The following is a 15,186-nucleotide window of genomic DNA, read 5'->3' as shown; positions in this document are numbered from 1 at the left end:
CAGGATGAGAACAGAAATCGCGCAGCAGCGGTGCGGTGGCAGCAGGAGGCCCCATTACCTAAAGTGGTGCTTCAGGTTAAGAGCAGTTTCAGGTTAAGAATGGACCTCCAGAACAAATTAAGTTCTTAACCTGAGGTACCACTGTATTCTCATTTTCCACATGAGAAGAGACAACCAAGTGAGAAAACTGCCACAAACACATGGCAAGCTGTGGAGCAATATGCTAGAAATATAAGAAGTTGGACAATGTATTTGTGTATTTGCTCTTTTATTATAGAATACGTGTAAACACAAGGAATTTGCTTATGATCTCAGAGCAGTTGTGTCTTCTGCCTACAGTTATATCGGTTTGTATTCCTTTCTGATTGAATATAAATATATATCCAAGAAGCCATTATATCTCAAACTGTTTGTATTTAATAACATTCAAAGATTTACATTTTTGCAGTACAATGCTATACATGTCTACTCATAAGGAAGCCCCTTTGAACTCAGCAGGGCTTACACCGAAGTAAGTTGGTTTAGGATTGCAGCCTAGAAATAACAACAAACCATAGAGAGTTGTCATGCACCTCTGTCAATCTTTCTGTGTATGTGTGATATGCATGTGTTAAGTGGAATATTTGTAGAGCAATAGGTTAGATATACCCTAAAGAACTTTCATTCAGAAAGATCAACTTTAAATACCAAGTTTCCCCATCTGTCTCTGTGTCCACAGAGCTGCATGTCAGGGTTTTTGAAGTTAATTTCCAGTATTTTATATAGCTGAATGGTTTTCTTTTCTCCCAGCTGGAATCAATATTATTCAGACATCTTGTTTTAAGTGGATATTTTTCTTAACCTTTTGGTGTGTTGAATTTGGACTTTAGCTTTGTATTGTCTTTGTTCATAAGATCATTTACCCTGACGGCTGAGTTTCAACAGCTGGATCTTCATTTGTACAGCATCAGGCTTGAGACTACTTGCACAAAGAGTAGTCCCACATATCTTTGGGGAATATATTATCCAATATTATTTGAGGATTGCAGATTTAATTGGTCCATTTCACGTACTAAAGCCTTGGTTCGTTTTTCCATAAAGTTATTGTTTTACATATGTCATACTTGAACAGTCAAGCTTGGTATGAACTTGTTACCAGAAATAATTCCCAGCAGGTCCCAAGCAAATCAAGGAAATAGTTTCTGAGATGGAACATTACTGATATTCATTATAATAATAAAAAAGCTTTTCTCCGTCTCTCATGACACCAGAACTCATGGACATCCAAGGAAGCTGGAAGATTCAGGACAGAGAAAACAATAATTTATTTACACAGTGCATAGTTAAACTATGGAACTTGCTGTCATAGGAGGCAGCGATGATCACCAACTTGGGTAGCTTTGAAAGAGGATTAGACCAATTAATGGAGAAGGCTGTCAAAGGGCCCTATCCATACCTTGGCTTAATGTGGATAATGAACCCTTTGTATATACTTTAATTCCCCCTCATCCATGAGGCCCCCCTCCTCCAACTACTGCTGTCCCTAAATCCAATAATTCCCAATTTAATAACTCTGGGCAGCTCCCAATCAAATGTTTAAAAAAGTACAACATTAAATATTAAAAACTTCCGTAAACAGGGCTGCCTTCAGATGTCTTTTTAAAAGAGGATAGCTGCTTACTTCCTTGACTTCTGAAGGGAGGGTGTTCCACAGGGTGGGTGCCACTACCGAGAAGGCCCTCTGTCTGGCTCCCTGCAACCTCACTTCTCGCAATGAGGGAGCCGCCAGAAGACCCTTGGCGCTGGATCTCAGTGTCTGGGCTGAACGATGGGCATGGAGACGCTCCTTCAGGTATTCAATTGATGCAGCTCGCCTATCTGGATTTTCATACCATTTATTTGCTTACTTGCTTGCTTTTTTCACAAAGGTGAACTAAAAGTGACTTCAACCAGCCCCAGGTGCCTGCCTTCTCCCAAAGAACCAGCCCAGGGGGTGGCACTGGCTGTGAGCGTCTTCTTTGTCTCAGCGTAACCACTTGCAGACCTCAACAGGAAGGAGGATGGAGATGAAACTAGGATTTATTGCAGGGATAGGCAACCTAAGGCCCGGGGGCCGGATCCGGCCCAATCGCCTTCTCAATCTGGCCCATGGATGGTCTGGGAATCAGCGTGTTTTTACATGGGTAGAATGTGTGCTTTTATTTAAAACGCATCTCTGGGTTATTTGTGGGGCACAGGAATCCGTTCATATTCTTTTTCAAAATATAGTCCGGCCCCCCACAAGGTCTGAAGGACAGTGGACTGGCCCACGGCTGAAAAAGGTTGCTGACCCCTGATTTATTGTCTTTGCCAATTATGGGCTTTGGCTCCACCTACAGCAGGCCTCCTGGTCTTCTGCCCTACCAGTGTCAATAGGCACCAGCCGTCACTGATGTGTTGCATGTGTATGCATTCTCCTTCCAAATTGGATGCACCCGTGCATTTGCAATATTCTCGGCACCTGATGATTTACCCCAAGATAATATAAACTGAATGACACGAGAGAGACCACAAGTGAGACTAGATGAAGAAGGCAACAAGCCACAGCAAGTCTGGGGCAGAAACACATCTCCTGCTGACAAAGGAAGCAAACAAGGAGGTTCCACATATTTAGCATTTTGCAACACAGTCTGTTGAAATGTGTACCATCAACATTTGTTGTCCTATAATGTTACACTCATTGTTGAATTCTGATGGTTTGGTGTTTTTTGTTTAAAGGCAGGGCTAGGGGGGTTGGAACTGGATTTTCTGGAGTGAAAGAAGAGTCTTTTTGTAAGTGCTTTATTTAAATCCATAAACAAGAACACAACAGCAAGATGTTGGAGTCAACCAATATATCTGGATAGCTCAGTTGGTTAGAGTGTGGTGCTGATGATGCCAAGGTTGCAGGTTCGATCCTGCAAGGTTGCAGGTTCGGTCCCTGTATGGAAGAAGCTGCATATTCCTGAATTACAGTGGGTTGGACTAGATGATCCTCAGGGTCATTTTACAATTCTATGATCCAGCTGAAGTACATTCATCATATGACCAATACATTAAAAAACAAAAAACTTTAGGGATTTAGGAAGTTGCCTTATATTGTGTCAGGCCTTTGTGTCCAGCAATCTCAGAAGTGCTACACTGTCTAACAGATATGTTCCTTCCCTGTAATCAAACCTCCTGTGGTTGTTGTTGTGGTGGTGGTTGTTAAGCATAGGGAAAGATCCAGGCACTATACCACAAGAAATAGCCACTTAAGCTGGTGGGAGGAGGAAGAGTTTCTTTCATAATAGCTCACACATCATGAGATCCAAATTTGAAGACCAGCTGGTGATGGAGAGTAGGGGGCAGGCGTTTTGATGAAAGAAAAGTGGTAACAAACAGCCAAATTAGTTGTGATCCTATATGTGTTGCTTGAAGTTACATTTTTAGTTTTTTTAAAATAACTATTAAATATAGCCACTTCTAATGAGGATCCCAATGTGAAGTGAGGGTTTTAAACTGGCGCCCCATACATATTCCAGGGGCTGTTATTAGCCCTGAAGAGAAGCTTCATTTGTCAGTGGGATCTACTTCCCTGGGGCTAATGGTAGTGAGGAGGCAATTTTCATCAGAACTTCAGAGCAAAATGAAATGCTTAAATCCAGGGGCAACCCACCCTGTTTCGCCGCCTGAGGCAAAACAGAACATATTCAAGCTGCATCTTCAGTGACGGATGCAGCAGCAAGATATGCCGCCTCATAAACCCAGTGGGATCCTGCTGCCTGAGGCAGTCTCCTCAGGCTGTTTCGTGGTAAGGCCAGTCTTGCTTAAACCCTCTTCCATATGTCCCACGGTTCCCATGAACATAATAAAAGCCCTGCTGGATCAGGCCAAAGGCCCACTTAGTCCAACATTCTGTTGAGGATATCTTCTATTAGATTAGATGCCTGTGGGTTTTGCTTTTAAATTTTAGACTGGACAGACCCAGAAATAGACAAAGAAAACCTCAATAATGACATAAGTCATCCGTGTAGTGCCTTGGTTCCAGTAAGATCCTTTTTGTTTTGCATGCCTATGTTATCTTTCTCTCTGAACATGTGCAACTCAGAGCAGGCTCCAAAGCCAACTCTGTTTTGTATACGCACCTAATGTACACAGTGGCACAGTGGCGCTAAGGAGTTAGCACCAGCATTGCTAAATTCATCAAAAATCTGCCAAACAGCATTGGAAACTTCCTGTCAGGGAGGTAATCAGAGAAGCCTTTAGCAATTGCATGGTGCAGTTTGGGGTTATTGGAAAGGTGTTGTTGTTTAGTCATTTAGTCGTGTCCAACTCTTTGTGACCTCATGGACCAGAGCACGCCGGGCACTCCTGTTTTCCACTGCCTCCCACATTTTGGTCAAATTCGTGTTGGTAGTTTCGAGAACATTGTCCAACCATCTCTTCCTCTGTCATCCCCTTCTCCTTGTGCCCTCAATCTTTCCCAACATCAGAGTCTTTTCCAGGGAGTCTTCTCATGAGGCCAAAGTACTGGAGCCTCAGCTTCACGATCCGTCCTTCCAGTGAGCACTCAGGGCTGATTTCCTTCAGAATGGATAGGTTTGATCTTCTTGCAGTCCATAGGACTCTCAAGAGTCTCCTCCAGCACCATAATTCAAAAGCATCAATTCTTCGGCGACCAGCCTTCTTTATGGTCCAGCTTTCACTTCCATACATCACTACTGGGAAAACCATAGCTTTTACTATACGGACCTTTGTTGGCAAGCTGATGTCTCTGCTTTTTAAGATGCTATCTAGGTTTTGAAAAGGTAATCAGACCATATCAATCAGCTCTCATCTTGGAGTTGGAATACCATCTAGCTTTCCAAAATAGCTGGGATATACATGGATGCATGGTGCCTCTGCAAAACAGGTGGGGATAGAAGGGAACTTATCTTTTTATTCTATGAAGTATTTATTTATTTCCTTATCATGAGTGGTTTCTGGAACATAAAGGAGGGAGGAAGTGCCATATTGTTCTTAGGCATGCAAGGGAGAGATGTATTAACGCACATTAAAGCACCCACCCTGAGTTCTAAGTCCACCTGCCCTTGGAGTGCCCTGTAATTCTAGGCCATGCTGTGAAACACACAGAGACCACACGACTGGAGCCTTCTCCTATCATAACAAAACAGCTTGCTTCCCTGGTCTCCTATCAACATGAATCTAAAGCAGCAATTGTGCGGCTGGTTGTGGGCTGAGAGAAGCAGTAAGCGGATGGGATGAGCTGAATCAGAAGTTTTGCATTACAAAGCTTGTTCTATTGAGAAAGAAAGCCTGTTGGGTTTTATGATGAGTTGGCCACTAACTGATTTGATCAAGGTCACAGGTTCTTAAATATGCTGGCAGCTGAATAAAAAGAGAAAGGGGAGCTCTAATTACTGGACTGCATAGTGGTATTTAGACTAGTCCTAATTAAGTTTATCTGATGATGAGAAACATTCCACAACTATGGCATTAGGCAGCCAATTAATTAAGAGCAGAAACTTCCAAATGGTTGGAATGTTGGGGTGAATTGCTGGCCAAATGATGGTGAGAAGTCATGATGGGGTTGTTATGATTTGGCTCTCTTGAGCATGAATTGACATGGTCCAATGGGAGAACGCTGAATCATAAGCAGTTCCAAATATCTGAAATAAGTCATACATTCTGCCAAGGAGGTCTGGTCTGGTATGGCAGACAAGGAGTGTGAAAGAGACCTGAATAGGAATTTTAGTTTGATGCAGGCTTGCAGTGTGGTTTAAAAAAAAAAAAAAATTCTGGCTGCAGCTATTCCACTGTGATTTCATCTGTGCCCCTGCAATTTCTGTAGTTTGCATCAAACAAAAGCAACAACAAAGGAGGGAACCACTCTTTTTATGCTGCAACACTGCACCATAGATTGTCTGCAGAGGTAAAATCAGCACACACATAAACTTAAAGCACAGTTTAAGACTATGCGGAAAGGAACTTAGTAAATCTGAGCAAAATGCTCTGTCCTTTGAAGCCACATCTGACAAAATATGACAAAATATGTCATCAATAGGTTCTGGTCGACCCTACGAAGATTTGGGAAGCAGAACTGAAACTGTGGTTGCTTTTGCACGTTGAAGAATATTGTCCACTTCTCTGTTTTTTTAGCACAAGTCAGTCTTCTTGGAAGGGGAAGACACAAAACCAACAGCTGCTGCTTCCAGAGATAACCTTTGCAAATCCAATCTAAGTCCTAAATCTTGGCAGGTGTTTCCCCCCTCCCCTTTTACCTTGAACTTTCCCCCCTGAGGGAATCAAAGGTCGAAAAAGAGTTCACAGCTCTAATCTTCTGTCCAGCTACAACATTTCTGCTGAGCTCTAGATCTGTATGTTCCAAAATAAATCCAGCTTGACCTGGTTGGCTCTGAGGAGGATTCTAGACAAGGACTTCGTATTGTAAAGGGGCGCTGGCAACAAGTTGTGGTTGTTGTTTTGCTGGATTTCCCCCCAGCATTGTAAATCTAATTAAAGTGGAGGGAGGATACAGGCTGGCATTTTAATGCCAACAGTGTCATGTAGATGCTGCAAAACAGGTAAATGCATAGAATAATAGAACTGGGACACGGGTGGTGCTGTGGGTTAAACCACAGAGCCTAGGACTTGCAGATCAGAAGGTCAGCGGTTCAAATCCCCGCGACGGGGTGAGCTCCCGTTGCTCAGTCCCTGCTCCTGCCAACCTAGCAGTTCAAAAGCACGTCATGTGCAAGTAGATAAATAGGTACCGCTCCAGCGGGAAGGTAAATGGCATTTCCGTGCGCTGCTCTGGATCACCAGAAGTGGCTTAGTCATGCTGGACACATGACCCGGAAGCTGTATGCCGGCTCCCTTGGCCAATAAAGCGAGATGAGCGCCGCAACCCCAGAGTCGGCCACGAGTGGACCTAATGGTCAGGGGTTCCTTTACCTTTAATAGAACTGAAGAGTTGGAAGGGACCCTGATGATCATCTAGTCCAACCTCCTGCAGCTGTCCCATATAGGAATTGAATCTGTGATCTTCGTGTTATCAGCACCATGCTCTAGTCTAGCGGAATGAGCTATCCAGTTGTGAAGAGGAACCCATCCCAAAATAAACTCCTGCCTGAACACAGCTTTAGCAGAACAGGAAATTCATCCAGACTCTCCCCACTCCACCCCAACTGCTCACCAAATTGCCAGTTGTTTTGTAGTTTTTTGCATCCACAAAACTACTAAATACTAAATTGGTTATTAACATGCTAAGTAAATCTTCTCCCCACCCCTGGTTTGGACTTGGTATGAACTTTGAACAAAGTGCTGCAGAAGCCTTGTGAAACATTTGATACATGCCTGTGCCCAGAAGCCACATGCAGATACAAAATATTCTGCTGTAATTGGTTTTTCGATCCCAAAGATCCACTGATTGTGATCAATTCCTGCATTGCAAAGGGCTGGACTACTAGATGACCCTATAATTGTATGGTTTTAAAATATCAAAGAAATCAGAGGAGTTGGTCGTTTGGGCATTTAAATCCCTGGCCTGCCACTCCTATTTCTGGGAGATGTTGCATTTCAAGCTGGTGTAAGTTACGTTTAGCTTATTGTGACCTGGAAGTTAACAAGACCTTATTTTTAAAGAAAGAAAATATATATTGGGTATAATGGAATCTATGAATCTGCACTGTGTGTGTGGCATGAATCAGCAGGGGTGTGAGACAGTTGCCCTTTTGCCTGCAGCTGACTGACACATCATTTATATGAATTAGGATGCTGGGAAGTTCTGAATGTGCACATCTACTTGCATACATGCTGGGAAACCCTTGCACGTTTCAATACAGTAAAACCTTGTTCAACCCAATGACAAACTAAGGACATTCACATCTGTACTTCCAGATCATCAGAAATTCATGTGCGCCACAGTGACTCAGCTTTGCAGATAAAATAGAAATGGCTAAAAACTGGGTTAAGCTACAGTTTGTGTTACTGCAAGGCTAAGGAACCTGTAGCCCTCCAGTTGTTGAACTACATTTTCTATCATTCCTGACTATTGGTTGTGCTGGCTGGGGCTGATGGGACATGTAGTTCAAAAGCATTTAGGCTACAGCCACTCAACACACATTTAAAACACCCCACTATAACAGTACAGTAATGGAGATTCCTGGGAACTGTAGCTTGCTAACGTTGCTAGAAATGATATAACATATAATATAGGAATTATAGCTCTGTGAGGTCAACACCTTTAACAAACTATGGTTCCTAGGATTCTCTGTGACTTAAAGTGGTATAGGTAAAGGTAAAGGGACCCCTGACCATTAGGTCCAGTTGTGGCCGACTCTGGGGTTGCAGCGCTCATCTCGCTTTACTGGCCGAGCGAGCCGGCGTTTGTCCACAGACAGTTTTTCCGAGTCATGTGTCCAGCATGACTAAGCCGTTTCTGGCGAACCAGAGCAGTGCATGGAAATGCCGTTTACCTCCCGCTGGAGTGGTACCTATTTATCTACTTGCACTTTGACATGCTTTCGAACTGCTAGGTTGGCAGGAGCAGGGGACCAAGCAACGGGAGCTCACCCCATTGCAGGCATTCGAACCGCCAACCTTCTGATCGGCAAGTCCTAGGCTCTGTGGTTTAACCCACAGCGCCACCCACGTCCCTAAAGTGGTATAAGAGTGCTTTAAAACTCAGAGAATCTGAAGATTGGAAGGTACCCTAAGGGTAATCTAGTTCAATTCTCTGCAGTGTAGGAATCACAGCTAATGCATGCTGATGCCTGTGACTCAACAATGTCTGCAGAGCCACAGGTTTTCTACTCCTTGGGAATGGGTCAGCAAAAACAAACAAACATGCGGGAGCCAATGGTGGTACCCGCAGCTCCCTTTTTCCTACAGCATGTGGTCAGGAATGAAGCACTTTTAGATGCTTTTCGGAGTCTTGGATGTTTTCTTCCTGCTCTGATCAGAAATGGTGGCTTAGGGCATGCTTTCCTTTCCAAAATGTAAGGGGGTTAAAGGGTGAGAAGGAATTAGTATAAATTAAATTAATGACTGAATAAATTAAGATGCTGTTTATCCATTATTAGTTTTTATATTATTGTACCTCTGTTGGTTATATTTTGGAGGGGTTGTGTTGTAAAAACATCCTCAAATAATCCTTTTTGTAGCATGGGATATAATTTTTAAAAATGGTGTTCTTGTTTTCAATAGATGAATAAAGGGAGGCCAGTCTAAAGAAATCTAGTGGAGTATAGCACAAAGGATTAAAAAAACAAAAACCCTAGGAAATAAATATAGATAATTTAGATGTGTTATTCAACTCTTTTCTAAGTGAGAAACTGTTTTGATTTACGCAACTGGAGGATATATGAACTGGGATTGAGAATCCGCTAAACTTGGTAGGACTATGTAGTTGTTGCCTAATATATGCTTCAGATACATAAAGTTCATCCTTTAGGAATTCTAGAGGGATCCATTGTCTTGCTTACATTGTTTAAAATGTATATGCTGCCTTTTAACCCAACAGGGTCCTGCAGACAGTTCACTATAAATAGGCTATGACATGGGAAAATAAACCTATCATAGCATTGCTGGGTTACCTCATTTGCCCCAGGCTGACGTGTCCCTTATCCCAAAATGTCCTTCTGTGTTGCCAGTCCATCCACACTGACTACTTCAAGCCTTGCTAAGTCTGAGGAAAGTTCCAGCCCAGTTGTCCCAATACTTTACCTGGCTCAGAGAGGCCTGCATATAAATGCCTCCAGCTGCCATCACTTCAGAGGCTCTGTTTATTTATATCTCTCTTTATATCATACCATAAATAGCGCGGAGCATTGATACCTTCAGAGAGGCAGGCACACTGTGCCCGCATTTGTACAGGCTGTAATTGTTGTTATCTCCCCTGCTGGTATGTGGCAGGAAGATAAACAGCCCACTGGTACTCAGTTGTCTTCAGTTCCAACCACCTCCTCTCATTCCTTGGAGAGGACGCAGACCTGGACCAGAATAACATTTGAGGGCTTCAGAAAGCCCAAGGGGGAGGGAAGAGATTACGTGTGAGGAGAGGAAGCAGGAATTACTGGTACATTCCCTAGGGGAGGCTACTCAATGGATTAAAACAGATGTAAATTCCTCTTGTATGGAGGTAGGCAAGCAAACCAACGAAAAATGTGTGCAGGTGTAGGCTGATGGAGAGAGCCCAACCACCTGCAATGCAGGAATCTTTTGCCCAACATGGGGCTTGAACCCACAACCTTGAGATCAAGAGTCTCATGTTCTACCCAATGAGCAATTTCTTATGGAAATGCAGTTCTTCAGCATTTGTTCTTTCCTTCTACAATGCTTCCCTTTTTCTAGTCCAGTTGTCAGTGTGCATGTACCATACATACCTTGGCACCATCTTTGTTGCTTTCGTCATGCTATGTGTGGTTATTTAGCTTTATGGTATTGGCAGTGCAGGGGTCTCTTCATCTACTCTCCGTGCTTTCCACCCATCTCTGTGACACTCTGCTTTGGATTGTTACTTATGGCGGGTTGTTTTAACTTGAAACAAAGGTGATCACTCTTGCCCCAGCCTTATCTCGATGTTCATTCCTATTCAAATTAAATAGGAGTCTAGCACCAATCTGCCTGAGGGAGTTGTCGCAAGATGGGGTTACCAACTTGGTGGTGCCCTTCCAGATGTTGTTGGGCTACAGCTCCAATCTGCCCGAACCAGCATCTCCAATGGTTAATAATGATGGGAGATGAAGCCCAGCATCTAGAGGGCACCATGTTGGCTACCCCTAAGGGTTTCTGAGATACATGTGAAATGTTTTCAAGCTCAAAATGTACTACACAAATCTGACACATTACATATTGAGCACCGAGAAGAAACATCCACTATTGTTACAATGCCCTCTGGCGGCCAACTACAAAAATCTCATTCTACTGATCTTGTGGAATGGAGAACAACAACTGTCTTACTTGATTCAAAAGAGGGAAAATATCTGGCTGGCCACAGATTCAGTTTGTTGCTAGAGGCTCAATGAGAGAGAGAAACTTTTGGCAGATGATCAGAGAATTCCTACACCTTCTTCACAGCTTTTATTCAGATAACATTAGAGATGTATTTCAGAAAGTAAATCACTTAAAAAAAATAGTGCTGCCTCGTAAGTATAATTTTTATTGTATTCATTGCATTTGCAGTAAGTAAACAGGGTTGTTGTTGTTTTCCTAATGTAGCTAGAAGCATTTCCTGTATATATGCAGTATATTTGTTTCCCTTTCACCAAATACACAGACATACAGCCACACACACGTCCCATGATGAGAATTAATCTGCTAGAATTACATTCAAAGAGATTTCTGGTGGAATTCTTTCCTGTTGGCCCTGATCATCCATGCAAAACTGTATAAAAATTTAATGAAGAAAACCAGAACCAATATAAAAGGGAAAGAGATCTGCCATGCAATCGCTATTCATTTCAATTCCAGTTCTAAGAATAATCAGAGAAATCCGATTGAAGTCAATAAATCATTGCGGGATAAATCAATCCACATTTTGAAAGTTAATAGTTCTGGCTTGTGCCTACCATATATGTGATTAAGATTTCTCTAGTCCACAAAATATTTGCTACCTTGCTACAGTTGACAGGTGCATTAATGAGTACTTCAAAAAGCACCTAAAAGTGCAGTACATGCTAGACAGCTTAAAGTCTAGAAAAGGGGGGAGGGGGGAGAGAGATCTAGACCAATTAAGCAAACATCAGCTCAATACCTTTGCACATGGCAAAGCTCAAAAGTAGCCCCATGAATATACTTCATAATCTTGAAATCAATACATAAAATAACAGTGGAAATATTTTCATGACCAACTTACTGTTCTTCCTTCATGTTTGCAGCACCAGAGTATTGAGAAGCAGCTCATTTAATAAACAGAAAAAGTAGATCAATTTTTTAAAACATAAATCCCTACAAAGTTCCTTGAAACAGCTTATATATGAATGGAATAGCAAATACTGTATGGATTTGCAAGCGTTCTTAAAAATGTAACATTCATCAATATATTACTATGTAATTAATAGCCTTTTCAAAAGTAAGCAATTTAAAATATGTTTTGGAAATAAAAATGGTTGAAACTTATAGTTTTTAGAGTGTTCACAGAAGGAAACTTCAGGCACAACCTATAAAGCAATCCTGTTGCTCAAGCCCACTGAAGCTAGGGATGAACAGTCCATGTCACTTTTACACATATTCGTTCAGAAGTCTGTTCAGTCCCATTTCTGCATTAATGTACACCTTTACAAATTACCATTTAGATTTCTAAAGAAAAACCAACACTGAATTGAACACAAAAGAGCAAGCGTACACATATTATGCCCAAATGTATGCATTTCATCCTAAAATACATTTTTTTAAAAACACATTTTGGTAAGTTTTTTGAGCTATGAACTGCATTGCAAAAATTTGAGAAGAACAAATCACACTCTAAATTCCAAAGGAAGGTTCAGATCAGCTCAATTTGAATTGAATCCACACAAATCCAATTCATCAAGCATCCAAAATCGATATCAATGGGAGCTGCTGCACTTCAATGTCTCTTACATTGGATCCTCCCCCTGACCCTTCTCAGTCCCTTTTGCTTCATTAGGCTATTTCTTTTGCTTAGGCAGATAAATCACGTAAGTAGCGTAGTTCTTAGAAGGGGATATTTGGAAGCAAAGCAGATCAGATTTAAAATAAAAACCAAAACCTTAAAACAACCAATGTCCCTGGGAGGAAGTCCAAGTTAGAAGTAAACTATTTGCGGGGCAAAAGTCTTGAATATTTTGAGCACCAACTGTTTCTCATTTAGATTAATGTGCACACCAGATTCAAATCTCATCCCTGTGTTTTGATACAAACATTATTCCCCAAACAGTTCACTCTTACATTAAATATTTTCCTAGCATTTCCAAGTTAGTCATTTAACACACACCCCACACAGCCGAAAGAAGTTTGCCTGACCTCAATCAATGGCTTCTCCTCAAATCATTCCTAAACAGTGCAAAGCAAGAGGCTGTATGTGGGCTGCTTTTTTGGCCTGATTGCCAATTCAAGTACGAGGGAGGCAACAGGGCAACTAACCCCCCTGTTATTTACAACTTGCCTCCACTTAAAGTTGGGCCCTCTGCTAGAGGCTCTAAAAGTATGCTGTATGGGGAACTGGTGGTCCCCTCCAGATATTGAATGGACTCCCAGTTCCCATCAGCCCCAGCCAGCTTGGCCAACGGTTAGGAATGATGGGAGCTGGCAACCAACAATATTTGGAGGGCCACGGGCTCCCCATTGCCACTGAAGGCCCAACAGCTCAATTTTTATTTTTGATCTGCTTGCTCACATTGACCAGTGCTACAAAAACCATTGCGTCTTACAAAGATGTTGATTGTGTGTGTGTGTGTGTGTGTGTGTGTGTGTGTGTGTGTCACCACACTTACGTGCTCGGCACATCTTGGTGGCAGCCCCATGCCGGCCAGCACCAATTCCCCAGGCATCTCAGTTGAGAAGAGGGCAAGACAGGCCAAACATCTATTGTGCTTCTTGCTTCCTGCACTTCCTGCAGTGTACAATCCAGAGTGTGGGGAAACTCCCATGCAAGCAGGTCGTTATATTTCAAAGTCCACTTGCTTCCTTCCCTTGGAAGGGCTTTGGTGGCAAAGCTGAAGAAGCCCTGTACCCTTGCTTTATCCCTGGGGCTAAACTACACATTACACTGAATGGAGTCTCTGGCTTTTCTTTAGTGACAGGTGTGTGGGAGTCCCAACAATTATTGGGGTGGTAGCATGAGAAGTGGGGCTATTAGATTTCTCCTTTCCCTCCCCAGCAATGACTTTCCTGAAAAAGTCACTGCTGGGGAGGGCCTTTTCACCAGGCCAAGTTCAAGGTTTAACTACTGGTATGGCCAGTTTACTAATACAATCACTTCACCCTGTATGTGCCCATTCGACCACTTCACTCTATGGACTCTGCACTGCTACAGGCATCACAGCTGTAAAAAAACTGCTATTTGAGTATCACACAACAACTTTGGAACTCCCTGCCTGTTGACATCAGGCAGGTGCATTTGCTGCACTCTTTTTCATGCTTAAAACTTTTTTTGTTTAGGCAAGTCTATCTAGACATGTAGATGTTGATTTGTTTTAATCTCTTTTTACAGTTCGTCTTAATTATTTCTAAATGCTTTCCACTGGTCATCTTAATATTTCCTGTAAACCACTCAGAGGTTTTATTACAATCAAGCGGCACATACATTTTTGCTAACAAATCTATGAAACACCCCTGGCACGGCTGGGAGGGTTAGCATAAAACAGGAGGAGGAAGAGGAGGTCCCATTGGTGCCAATGGGGTTATTTTCTTAAGCTTTATAGCCGCATGGAGCCCTTGAATTTTGCCATGATAATGGATGGGGAGGGAAAGGATAAACCTTCCCTTCCCACTTCCCTCTCTCGCAATTCCAATCCCCTCCTCCATGGCTGCAATTAAAGAAAAAACAGAGATTTGGAAACCTGCTACATATTAATCATGTGCAGTTTTGCCTCCACACAACCCCTGCAGTTTAGCTGTATGCCTATTTTAAAGGAGCATTTTCACACTTTAAAAAAAGTGTGCTGCACAACTACTTACCATTATAATTACTCCTTTTTTTGCAAATTACTAGTGTAAACAGGAATCTTAAATTCACCTCCCAGCCGAGTAATTACATTTTTCTCACCATGGGCTAATATAACCAATACACTTTCAGAAAAAATACCCTCTCATTTATTCCATTTAGATGCTTTGTAGTATTTTTTTTTAAGCATACTGCACTATTATTATGGGGCTGCAGCTCTGTAGGGGCATGGGGCTTATGAAACTGAACTTCCTGTTCCATCCAAACCACCACCCTCAAAATCAGCTGTGGAGGGCTGGCGCAGATTTTGGAGATACCTGGTGGGGGTAGAGGAAACAAGAGGCCCTGTTACACCAGTGGAAGCATGCTGGTGCAGCAGTACATCGAAACCATGATTATTCTTCGCTACGATTGCAACATCTCTGGCGCACTGGAATCTCACATTCATCATCTGCTCACCTCCTGGGAGAGGAATTTTGTTTCACTTTGGGCTAATATAACCAATGCATTTTCACATTCATTTACACGCTAAACTAAAGCAGGAGGCCAGGCGTCCCAGGGTTATCGGGACTGGGATGCTA

This window comes from Podarcis muralis, chromosome 3, assembly GCF_964188315.1.
Source record: "Podarcis muralis chromosome 3, rPodMur119.hap1.1, whole genome shotgun sequence".
NCBI classification, from domain to species: domain Eukaryota; kingdom Metazoa; phylum Chordata; class Lepidosauria; order Squamata; family Lacertidae; genus Podarcis; species Podarcis muralis.
The sequence above is the reverse complement of the archived record's forward strand: the minus strand, read 5'-3'. Positions refer to the sequence as shown.